The sequence below is a fragment of the Manis pentadactyla genome, chromosome 6, assembly GCF_030020395.1.
Source record: "Manis pentadactyla isolate mManPen7 chromosome 6, mManPen7.hap1, whole genome shotgun sequence".
Lineage (NCBI taxonomy): Eukaryota > Metazoa > Chordata > Mammalia > Pholidota > Manidae > Manis > Manis pentadactyla.
This window is the reverse complement of record NC_080024.1, coordinates 98144183-98156375: the sequence shown is the minus strand read 5'-3', so window position 1 is coordinate 98156375 and position 12193 is coordinate 98144183.

The window sequence follows — 12193 nt, the reverse complement described above, 5'->3', positions numbered from 1 at the left end:
TCACTGTCCATCAGCATAGCAATATGTTGTAGAATCACTACTTGCCTTCTCTGTGTTGTACAGCCCTCCCCTTTCTCCCACCCCCCCATGCATGCTAATCTTAATATCCCCCTTCTTCTTCCCCCCCCTTATCCCTCCCTACCCACGCATCCTCCCAGTCCCTTTCCCTTTGGTACCTGTTAGTCCATTCTTGAGTTTTGTGATTCTGCTGCTGCTTTGTTCCTTCAGTTTTTCCTTTGTTCTTATATTCCACAGATGAGTGAAATCATTTGGTATTTCTCTTTCTCTGCTTGGCTTGTTTCACTGAGCATAATACCCTCCAGCTCCATCCATGTTGCTGCAAATGGTAGGATTTGTCCTTTTCTTATGGCTGAGTAGTATTCCATTGTGTATATGTACCACATCTTCTTTATCCATTCATCTATCGATGGACATTTAGATTGCTTCCAATTCTTGGCTATTGTAAATAGTGCTGCGATAAACATAGGGGTGCATTGGTCTTTCTCAAACTTGATTGCTGCATTCTTAGGGTAAATTCCTAGGAGTGCAATTCCTGGGTCAAATGGTAAGTCTGTTTTGAGCATTTTGATGTACCTCCATACTGCTTTCCACAATGGTTGAACTAATTGAATTTTAATCTTGATATTAAACGTATTAGCTATTACTTCAAGATTCATTTGCAAATTTACTAAGCAAGGCTTCGACCTTATTGTACAAGAGCTCAGCCAGCCCAGGAGCAAACCATTAAAGACTGCTTTAGTGAGGCTTCACCTGTTAATCAATAGTTGAGTATGGTTATTAAGCCATCTGTGAACATGCCTCAATATTTCTAGTCTCCAACCTTTGTATATTATTCATGAGACTAACAATTCTTAATCTGCTTGTCCAGTACCTGTGTTAAAATAGGGAATGCATTTAGTTCAACTTGACTTAGTGAATATACAGCAGCTCCTTTAATTACTATTTTCTTTTCTGATGGCTCACATGCCAGCTACTCTAGTGCTTTGCCAAGCAGCATGATTCTCACTGGTAATTTCCAGAGTACACTTTCTCTCTGAAAGTGTGGGGTTCTGTGTGGTCTTCACTTGTGACAGACGTGTTAGTTCCATAGAGCCAGAAGTTTTTCTTTCATTTGTCATTTAGGCCATGGATGTTCTGGAGGCCATTCTGGTTCTGAAGAAGTATTTCTTGGATAAAAATCAGGAGCAGTTCGATCCAGGTACAGTTTCTTAAGTACTATCTGGTGCCTATTGAGGGCCTATGGTGTCAGCACGCTGCTCTGCAGGGCAAACCTGAGTACCAATGGTGATCTATTTCAGGCTTCTTTCTTTCACATTCCTGATTAACAACCCTGCTGCTCATCATGTGATGTGGTCTAAAGTGATGATATGGAGGCAAGTTGATCTGAGGTTTGTGAGTTACGATGCAGGAAAGGGCATGCGTATTTGATAACAGTTTTGAGTTGGATTTGAGACACTCATCATTTAATCCTGTGATGGAAATGAAGTCAGTGTAACCTATATCTTTATTATTCTAAGCCTGGGACTTCTGGTTTATTTGACTCTTGCTTCGCCTTTATCATTGCTCCAGGACTATTTCCAATAGTTGATAACGTTACACATTTAAGAGTGATTATTGTCATAATCATCACAGACCAGTACTCAGCCCACCTTAGAATATGACCTGGCTGGGTTCTTCTGGGCTGTACATCTTGGGTTATCAGTTCAGGTCCAAAAAAAATTCCTGAGGTGAAACCAGTGGTCGGTTAATGTGTGATCAGTTCAAAGGCACTGAGCCAAGAGAGAAGAGAGAAACTATGGTGAGCTGGGTGAGGATGCCAGTCAGCAGAGGCAGGCACAGAGCGAGGGGAGAAGGAAGTATGAGTGCACACGGTGTGGGTTTGGTTCGAGCAACACTTCGCAGAAGCAGGTCCTTGGAAAACAGTCATGCCTTCCGCTCCTTTCCTGCCACTCGCAGGTTGGACGTGAAGCTTTCTGCCCAAGGCTCCCAGCAAACAGTTGTCTCTGTCATCCTTGTCGTGGGGTGGCACTCTCACCTTATATTGGGATGTCATTTATCTGGATCTTGAGCTATGAATTCATCTGAAGTAGCTATTTACTTTTATTTATGTATCTCAAGCTTCAATTCTCTATTAACTATGGTTATGTCAGCCTTGCTAGTTAAATGTTATTTTCCTTAGTAGAAAATAAGGTCAATAGTAGAAAAGGTGGAAGTCAGGGTTTGTATCCCAAGAACTTATTTCTTAAACGGAGTTCTCATGTTAGTACTTGGTTCATTTCATTGTGCTGAAATACTGTTTTCTCTTGGCATCAGGACTCTGTTCTCAGGTTCTCTTAGGTCCTTTCCTGCTCCGTCATCTGCTGGTTCACCTTCTACTTAACGTCAGCACGTAAATGTTAGAGTTCTTCAGGGCTCAGGCCTGGCCCTTTTCCTCCCTGTGTACTTTATCCCTAATCAAGGAATCTTATCCTTCTTTGTGCATCACAGATCGGAAAGGTACAGGTTTAAGTACTATCCTTATGTCAACCAGTCTCAAGTCTTCATTCACTCCTCTCCTCTGAGCACCAGGCCTGTTATCCAGTATTTGCTCAGCATCTGTCTCGCAGGCACCTCAAACTCCTGAGGGCTCAGACCAGACTCTTCTCCGCACACCTAGGTCTCCGTGTTCCAAAGCCCAGAGTCACATACCTCCCAGCACTTGCTTCTGCCAGAAAGCCCTGGGAGTCACCCTGGTACCCCTTTTCCTTCCCATACACATCCGGATCATGGTCACATCAGCTGATTCCATCCCCTCATCACGTCTCTTTTTCACTCTTGCTCAACTTTCCCAGCCAATTTGTCACCACTGCCCTTACTGAAGACTAGGGCGCTGTGTCCACAGGTTCCATTCACCTGAAGTCGCCGTGGGCATTCCCACCGGAGTCTTCGCAGGGGCTGTTTCCTCATCCAAGCACATCCCCACGCCCCTGCCCCTCCCCTTGGAGCTGTGCCCGTCTGTTCACAGGAGAGCTCTCTTCTCACCTTACTTGCTCCAGGCAGCCCTGACTGTGTTCCCAGAGCACCCATCTGCACCTGCCCTACAGACCAGGAAGTTTGGAGGCTGTGGATGGGCTGCTCATTTGTTACTGCAAAACATCTAACGTAGTGGGCAGCTGGTGTTTCCTGGGCTGTTTCATGGCAGTGAGGAGACATGGTATCGGCTGTCCCTTCACTGAGCTACTAAAATGTGAGAGGGATGGTCTCCATGGGGCTTCTGGAAGTTGGGTTAATTCAGGTAATTATTAATAATAAAAAACCTGAAGGTTTAGAAAGGAAAGATAAAGAATGAATTATAAATTAGAAGAAGCTGAAGAGGAGAAATATGCTACCCTTACATTTATTAAATATTCTATAATTTTAATGTACTTCTGGGCCCATTATTTTGCTTGACTCTCACAATGATAATAGGGACAGGGCCAATATCATTCCCATTTTACAGGTGAGGAAACAGTTGAGGCAAATAGACTGGGTGACTGGCCCAAGGTTGTATACCAGCTTGAGAATGGGTAGATCGAGGGCTAGAACCTGGTCCCTAGTTCTTAACCCGGTGCTATTACTAGCACACTGGCTGCCCACCAGACATTTGCCCTTGAGCTTGGCTGGCTGCCACGAGACATTTACGAGCTCTGTATTCCCCTTCGTCTACATGTCGGGGTCTCCCCTCCAAGGAGACCTGCATCCAGGTCTAGGGAGATTTTAGCCGCCACAGCCCTCAATGGTCTGTTCTGACATGCTTTCCCTTTATCTCCCAGAACTGAGACCCAGGGACTTTTAGCTTGTAGTAATTTCACGAATGATTTGTATTTAACAGAATTATGCTACACCTTGGACAGACAATATTGTGCAGAGAGGTTCCTGCCCACATGACATTTTACAGTAGTGGGTGAGACCACACACACACACACACACACACACACACACACACACACACACACACACACTAAAACTGCAGCGGTGACAAGCTGTGCAGAAGAGAGGTACATGATGCTGGGGGGCACAAAACATTTTATCAGGGAGGTAACAGGAAAAGATCCCAGCTGAAGCAGGCATTAACTAGATGCAAATGGGGGTGAAGAACTAAATCAGCCCTTCCAGCATTGCCAACTCCTTTCAAGATTCTAGAAGTTTCTCAGACCTCCCCACAGGATGAGAAGCTGGTTTTTATGATCGAGGAACTACGGCGCCATTAACCCAGTAACGACGTAAACGGATTTGTAATGTGGCTCGGCATGCATGCACCTGAGCCGCATTTGCCTTTGGGGCGCCCCAGCGGACGCCTTCGCAGGGGTCGCCCCGCGCGGATGCGCACCTACGGGGAGCAGAGGCCCTCCCCACGAGCACCAGCAGCGTCCCCGTCGGTGGCTCCTGGGGACACGAGCGCCCTGCGACCGCCCCGGGTCCGAGCGGCGGTGCTTGTCGCATTAGAGCGACTTTGAAATGGGAAACTCTAGGATAGAGGATGAACGCCGGGTGGCCAGCCTGCGCGCCCCCCGGGAGGGCTTTCATGCGGGGCTCTTCCGGAACGGTCTCTGAGAGCGGCCCGCGGCCCGGGAACAGGGCGGGGCCCCGCCGGGAAGGTGTTCCGCGGGCCAGGGCTGCCCCACCGAAGCCGGCCATGAGCTGGCCCAGAGGCGCGGGCTCCGCGCTGGGTCCCAGGGCGCGCGCCCGCATCTCTAGCACGTAAGCACGTGTCGCCAGCCGCCGGACGAGTCTGTAGCCGCGGGCAGGGCGGGCGGCTGAGGAACCCCAGCGGAGCCGGCCCGGCACGTTGCGAGGCGGTAACGCAGCCTGACAGTCGCCAGGGGGCGGCCTGCACCGTGCCTCCCGGAGGACGCGCGGGGCCAGGGGCGTGGCCGGGGCGGGGCCAGGGCGGGACCGGGGCGGGGCGCGCGGCTGGGTTTCGTCTCCCTCCAAAGAAGGGCAGGCGCGCACGCGCAGCAAGTGCAGGCGTCCGCGCCACGTGGGCCCCTCGGAAGCCCCCAGCTAGACTCGAGGGTTCCAGCGCTGGCCTGGCTCCCCGCGCGGCTGACGGGCGGATGAAGGGCTTGAGGCTGCTCTGCTCTGCTCCGTGTGCTGAACGTGCTTACTTCCAAACCTAACCTGATAAAATGCTACCCTGCGCTGCTTATGGAAATACACGTGTATAAATTCATATATATTTTATATAAATATAGCTTATATGTTGTAAAATATATAACACACTCTGATGCATCATACCTAGCATACAGAGGTGCCCAATGTTTGCTGAACTGACTGAAGGGAAACAAAGTGTCTAGAAATGAAAGGTGCAGGTTTAGAGCAGAGCAAAAATGCAGCTTAACCTAGAGGGTAGTAGTGTAGAGGAGGATGGAGGGCCATGGGGTCATAGTGTAGAAGGCACGGAAGGTCACCCAGGTCATAGGGCAGAGGGTTGTGGAGGGTCATAGTGTAGAGGGACAAAAAGCACTAAGGGAGAAAGAGGACACTGACTTCTCTCCCTCTTCTCAGAGTAGACTTGTGGCTGCCGGGGGTCCGTGAGTTGGGGTTCTCTCCCCAGTTTGCATGCAAACTGACACCACATTCACATACCTTTCTAGTGATTTTTTGAACACCAGCTCTTCTGCCATGACTGTGAAACTTCAGGAAAAACAAGAGTGTCATGAAGGAGATTGCTCAAGGCAAAGTTTATGAGGGTAAACATGTCGTTTGAGCTCCTATTTCCAGTACAAGCACAGAACAGGTGCTTAATGAAGACTGATTACAAATTCACCTACCCAGAAGTCCAGGTGCCAGTGAACTAGGTGAATGCAGGGAATTACTGGAGTAATTAAAAAGAAATGCATTTATAGTAAGACACTTATTAAATATCAAACAAATGAAAATAACATTTTAGCAAATTTGTCCTTCCTCAGACCCCAGTAGGCTAGAAACTGTGGCTATAGGGCAAAGGGCACCACATCATCCTGCCTTCAAAGGACATCAGACCTAGTGGGGAACATGGCATGTCCATAAAAACACAGTCAAACAAAAGTATGCCAAAGAGAAACCCTGCAGAATCCAGAAGAGGAAGGGATCACTTTGTGGATGTCAAGGAAGCTCCACGGAGGAGACTGACGCTGCTGTGGACTCGGGAAGGGGAATCCTACTTAGGCAATAACAAGGTGGGGGAGCACGCTTGGGGCAGAGGGCCAGGAAAGAGACTCAGGAAGGTGTGTCCAGGGGAGGAGAGGACAGAGCAGGAATTTGTGCAGGGAGTGGTGCAAGATAAGGCTGGGCACATGGAGGGCAGAGGTGAGGGCCGTGGGGGCCAAGCCCCAGGGTGTTCTCTGCCTCAGACACTGAAGGTCTTTGGAAGGGTAATGACCGGAGGCGGCTGAACTTTAAAAGATAATACAGTGTTTATTGGTTTGGGTGTGATAAGCGAGTTAGTGGTTTATTTTCTTGAAAAAAAAAAAACACCATAAAATAGTCTGTAGTTGCCATGAATATATAAATGCTCAAACCTATTACAGCCAATAGTTTATCACACAATTATAATTGGATGACAAAAGTAAATATGAAGATCACACGCTATTTTAAGAATAAGAGGTTACTGGGGAGTAAATGGTAAGTGAAAAGGGAAAATGACCGTGGCTGAGGGCAAGGCTCAGCAGCCTGCAGGGCAGCCTTTGCTATGCACGGTGGGTGTTCCAGGGCAGCTCCTCTAGTTGTAAGGGCTCTGATTCCAGATCTTCAGCCAGCAGCGGCACAATCCTTTGGCCAAGACAAATGGTGTCCATGTTTCACTTGGATGATGGAAAAATATCCCCACTGTATAGCCTGGCAGCTCGTCAAAAGGTTGAACACAGTCATCACGTGACCCAGCAATCCCACTCCTATGTGTGAACTCGATGGAAGGGAAAATATACCCACAGGAAACCTTGTATGCGCGTCTTCAGGAATTAGCAATAGTAGCATTATTCATAGTGGCCCCAAACTGGAAGTGACCCAGATGTCCATCAGCTGGTGAGGGGTGAGTACAATGCTGCATATTCATACAATGAAATACTACTTGGCAATAAAAAAATGAAGTACTGATACATCCTGCATTATGGACGGACCTTGACAGTATTCACTGAAAGAAGCCAGACGCAACAGAGCACTTGCTGTACGATTCCGTTTGTGTGAAATGTCTGAGCAGGCGAAGGCGGGGATGGGAAGGAGGTGGGCTTTACCAAGCAGCGGGGAGATTGTGTGAAAATGGAAAGGGAGACGTCTTGCCAGTGGGTTTCAGTCCCGGACAAGTTCACTGTGGATTCAGTGAGACCAAAGAAATGACAGTAGAATGTTCTTGGGGTGAAAGGGTTATACCCAACTTTATTCCCACTGTGGCAGGTCAATCACTAGACTCCCATCCACTCAGAGCGAGTCTGCACACAGCAAGCTGGTCCCTGCCTCTGGGCCTATCTGCCCGCACAGCCATCTCAGTCTCTGTCCTCGGTGCTGCCACCACTCCAGCCTCTGCCCTGCTCTCCTGCAGCCTTGCAGCTGTGCCACCGTGTTGCCTAGAGCACTGGGCAGAGCTCTTTATATATAGAGTCAATAACGACGCATTGCCCACACGCGTGTAGTGAGCTAGCCAACCAGGGCCGGGGGAGAATCGTGGCCACAGGAACCTTTACTTTATCCACAGGAGAACTAAGGAGTCCAGCGTTTCTTTTTGGGGTGATGAAATGTGATGCTGCTTGCGCAAGTCTGTGAATATGCTAAAAGCCATTGAATTCTATACTTTGAAAGGGCGAATTGTACCTCAACATGTGAATTATATCTCAACAAAACTGTTACCAAAAGATAAACATCATAGTACTAGAGAGGTCTTCAAGAGATCACCTAATGTGGTTTAATCAGGTAGATGTGCTTCACCTGCTACAATGTCAGCCGATTTGCTGAGTGCCTGCTGGGGCTGGGAGGGATTTGGGTGTGGTGCTGGGAGAGCTGTGAGGAGGGGCCCTGGGCTCCAGCTGATCAGAAAGAATCCCTGGAGGAGATGGTGCCCAAGCCGAGGGGTGCAGGGTACTCAGACTTGCCAGGAGGGACTCAGCCTGGGGGTGGCTCTGGCTGTGCACAGAAGCCATAAATACTTGGTGTCATTGGCATGTATCCCGGCTCTCAAAACAGGTCCTGGCACTTAGGTGCTCTGTGTGTATTTACGGAAGGGATAAAGGAAGGAAGGAATGTAATGTGGCGGGGGATGAGGCAAGAGCAGAACGGTGGCTGAGGCAGAGGGCGAGCCTGGGTCTGTGGAGGTCTCACCGAGTATTTGTGGAGCACCTGTCACCTGCCAGGTGTTTGGCCTGCAGCTGGGATACAAAAGAACACTGAGGCAGGGTGGCTACTCCGGTGGAGTGCGGGCAGGTTGGAAAAGAAGTGGGAGAAATGAGTGTCCGCGGAACCAGGCACCGGAGAGATGTGAGAAGGAGGCAGTGGGCCCCGAGCTGAGCCGGAGGCAGCGAGGCGGCCCGGTGAGGGAGTGGCTGCGAGCCTCCCCACGGGGACGTGAGGGGCGCTGTGAGGCGTCCGGTATCCCCCTCCTCTGGACACTGTGCTCCCCGAGCCCTCGCACGGCGTTCTGCTGCAGCCGCGCAGGGCCGGTGTGTCCCTTACGCGGGCTGCCGGCTGCTGCTCGCTCGGCTGCGCCCCGGGGCCCAGGCCCCAGCCAGCCGGTGTCGGGACAGCTTAAGGAAGGACTGAATTACAGTGAGATTTAAAATCAGACAGCCCAGCTATTTGCCTCAGACTGTTCTGAGAGTCATTTCCCTTTTTTCCTTAGAAATTTAACAGAAACTGTAGTGTAATACTAATTTTATCCTTCAGTTCTGTTTTTGGCATCAGAAATAAATATTAAGTGGCTGATATAATAAGACAGGCCCCATTTGGGAACAACAGAAAGTTGATTTGTAGCCCAAATTTTCAGTGGCCTGTATAACTGAGAAGTGGTAACTCAACAGGCTGCTTTCATTTATTCATTTTCCTAAAAGGCATTGTTTTACAGGATCTCTAATTCTGAAACTGTGACTTCCTACCCACGATTCACTAAATTCTGTCCTAGTTTCAGAAAACTGTCTTCTGACAGGCGCCTCCTCCCCAGGCCTCCTCCTGGGATGGCGCCCCTTGCTCCCACCCCCTCACCTGGGCAGGTTTATGCGGGGCAGGTGGTGCTGCCTCCATGATGCTCTGGGCTGACGTACGACAACTGTCTCCCACGAGGCCGGGAGCCTGCGAGGGCCAGACGTCGTCTGCCTAGCTCACCGCTTTATTCCCAGCACTGAGAATAACGCAAAATAGGGGCAGGAAATCTGTGGGTGGGGTGGTTCTGAGCCTTTTAGGGCAGTAAGTGGATCTATCCTTTTTGCTGAACGTATTTTGTTTTTAGAAAGAGGTTCCAGAAGCTGGTACAGATGAGAACTTGAGAGCTAGGACAAGGACCTCCGCCCAGGCTCTGGTTTGGCTGCCATGGCCCCACCTCTCTCCTTCCCTTTCTGTCCCACCTTTGTTAGAACCTGCTGCCCCCTTAAGCGACCACCCCACCTTTCTCCTTGCTCTCACCACCCAGATTCTCAGACGAGAGGATTGTGCTGACAATTTCCATCTCTTTTCATCTATTCCTCCTTTAAACTTTATAATCTGGCACCTGTTCCTAAATATTACTGGAAACTTCTCCATAGGCAGCTATGGTCTATAGCTTCTACATGGTCTCTCTTCTTCTACATGGTCTCCCTTAACCTCTTTGAATCTAACCTTTAAACAGGCAGCAGAGTGATCATCTCAAATGAAAACCGGACCCTGACCATTTCCTGCTTAAAGCTTCTGAGGCTTGCCCTGGGCTTTAGGATCGAGTTGGAGCCTTTTTATCACAGCCATCCCAGGCCGGCAAGCCTGGACCCTCTGCTTCCCTCGGCTTGCGCCTTCCCTGTTGGGCATCAGGCTCTTGTGGGGACCCACTGCTTCCCCTTGATGGCACCTTTTTCCTTCTTTACTGGAATTCCTTTGCTCTGGCTGCCTTCTGTCTAAGACATCTAAGCTCCTTCCCCAGCCCCCGCCCAGCTAATTCCCACTCATGCATTATTAGTCTTTTAATTTTTTTAAAAACTATGTATCTAGTCTGTCTCATAACTCATCACTTGCCCACTGATTTTAATGTCACCTCTAGCAAATAGTGGATTCTTATATTTGGTCTAGTTTGGCATCTTCTATTATTGATCTATTTATTTCTGTTTCTACTATTATAAGTTTCAAATGACTTTCAATATCTAACATCAAGGAAGGCAAGTCTCTACTTTTTTTTTCTTAGATAGCTACTGACACACACCCTCCTTGCTGCAATTCTTTTTTGGTATTTTCTTGACTATTTTCAGATGTTTTTATTCCCAGGTGGGCTCTAGACTCTTTTTTTCAGTTTCTCCCTCTTCCAAAAAAAAAAAAGAGATTTAGATCAAAACTTTACTGTAGTTATAAATCATTTAGAATGTATTATTTTGTTATTATAAAATCAGAAAGAGGAAAGCAAGGGAGTCAGCGATTGTCGATCTATAATTTTTATAATTTACAATCACCATTAATGTTCTATATGCTTTGGTTTTTGATATGGTATAACTGTTGATAAAACAGTTTATTGTTAGGGAAAATTATCCAAAACTTGGGAACTGGCTAGAGATCTTTGGGTTATCTTTTAGTGGAGTGTTGGGCACAGTCAGAACACTCTTATTTTATAGAATGTGTCCCTTTGTCTCCTGTTGACAAGGTGAAGTGAAGTTGCAGACTGCTGGGAGTGCTTGTTGATAGAGATGCAACTGCTATTGTCAGTCGAGAGACAATTGACTTCTGCCCTGCAGAAAGTTAACCTCAAAATTGCATTTCATTTTCCTATATAATATTAATCCGTTTTGGAACTATTATTTATTTCAGCATTCCTGATTTCCATATACATATACATATATGACTGCTTTTCAAATTCACCTTGAAACTGATTCTTACATCTTACTGGTTTTTTATTAATTGATTGAATAAAATCCTTGACATGTACATGTTTATATTTACATGAGAGTCATAGTTTCACTTTTTTGAACATTATACTTTAGTAGTATTGTGCTTTAACAGACTATGTGGGAAATGTAATTAAAGCAGAATTCTTTTGACTACAGTCTTTAAAGGAATGAATCTATAAATATCATATATGTTAAGGAAGCCAGCAGGCTTATAGATCTTAAATCCTGGAAAGCTCGTGTCGCCCATCTCTTACCTTAAAAACAACAGCAATGTTAAAGAAAACTTTTCAGACAATTTAGTCATGAGCAGATATCAAAATTTTATGACATTCTCCCATGCAAAAGAAGAGATCTTTAGGAAGATAATTCAAAGATTTATTCTTAGTAGGGTATTTTATAGAGCAAGAGGATATTTTAGTGATCATTTTAAGATCAAATACATATATTTAAAAAGTTTGATGAAATGGTACCTGATACCCCAATGGGTAGGTGGGGAACTCAAATCCCTGAACAAATCTTAGTCCCATGAAATTTCATCAGCAAATGGCTTGTGCATTTTGTCAGGCATGCCCATTTCTTCCCAGGAGGACCTTTTTTCCAAGTCCAGGTCTGGGACAATGTTTTGTTTACACTAGCCTTACAGCTTAGGGTAAGTTTGAGAACATGCACTAGAGTTCTGAATTTTCCTTGACTTCTTCAGTGCTTCCAACTAAATATTTCAAATTTCAAATACTTTTAAAACAATTTTCTTCTCTGTTAGGTCCCAAGCAAATACAGTCCAACTGACCAACAGGTGCACAGTTAAACCAAAAAGCCTCTCTCTTGCTTCGGAGGTGACTCTTACTGGCAGTTTCTTGTGTGTTTATTGGGACACTTGCTGGGCACAGACCAACAGACCTGTCTGCAGCCTTTATTCATCTTTCTCCTCCTCAGCTCTGGAGATGGCCCCTCCAGCCCGCCCACAGGGGACTGTCCCATGGTCCTGAGGGAGGAGCTGTGGCAATTTCTCCCTTCCTGTGACTTGTCACTACTCACGGTGACAAAGATGGGCTTGTGCAGGGCTTTTTCAGAAAACCAGACAGTAGGCATTTCTGATGGAGAGAGGAAAAGCCCAGAGAGATGACCCCGGG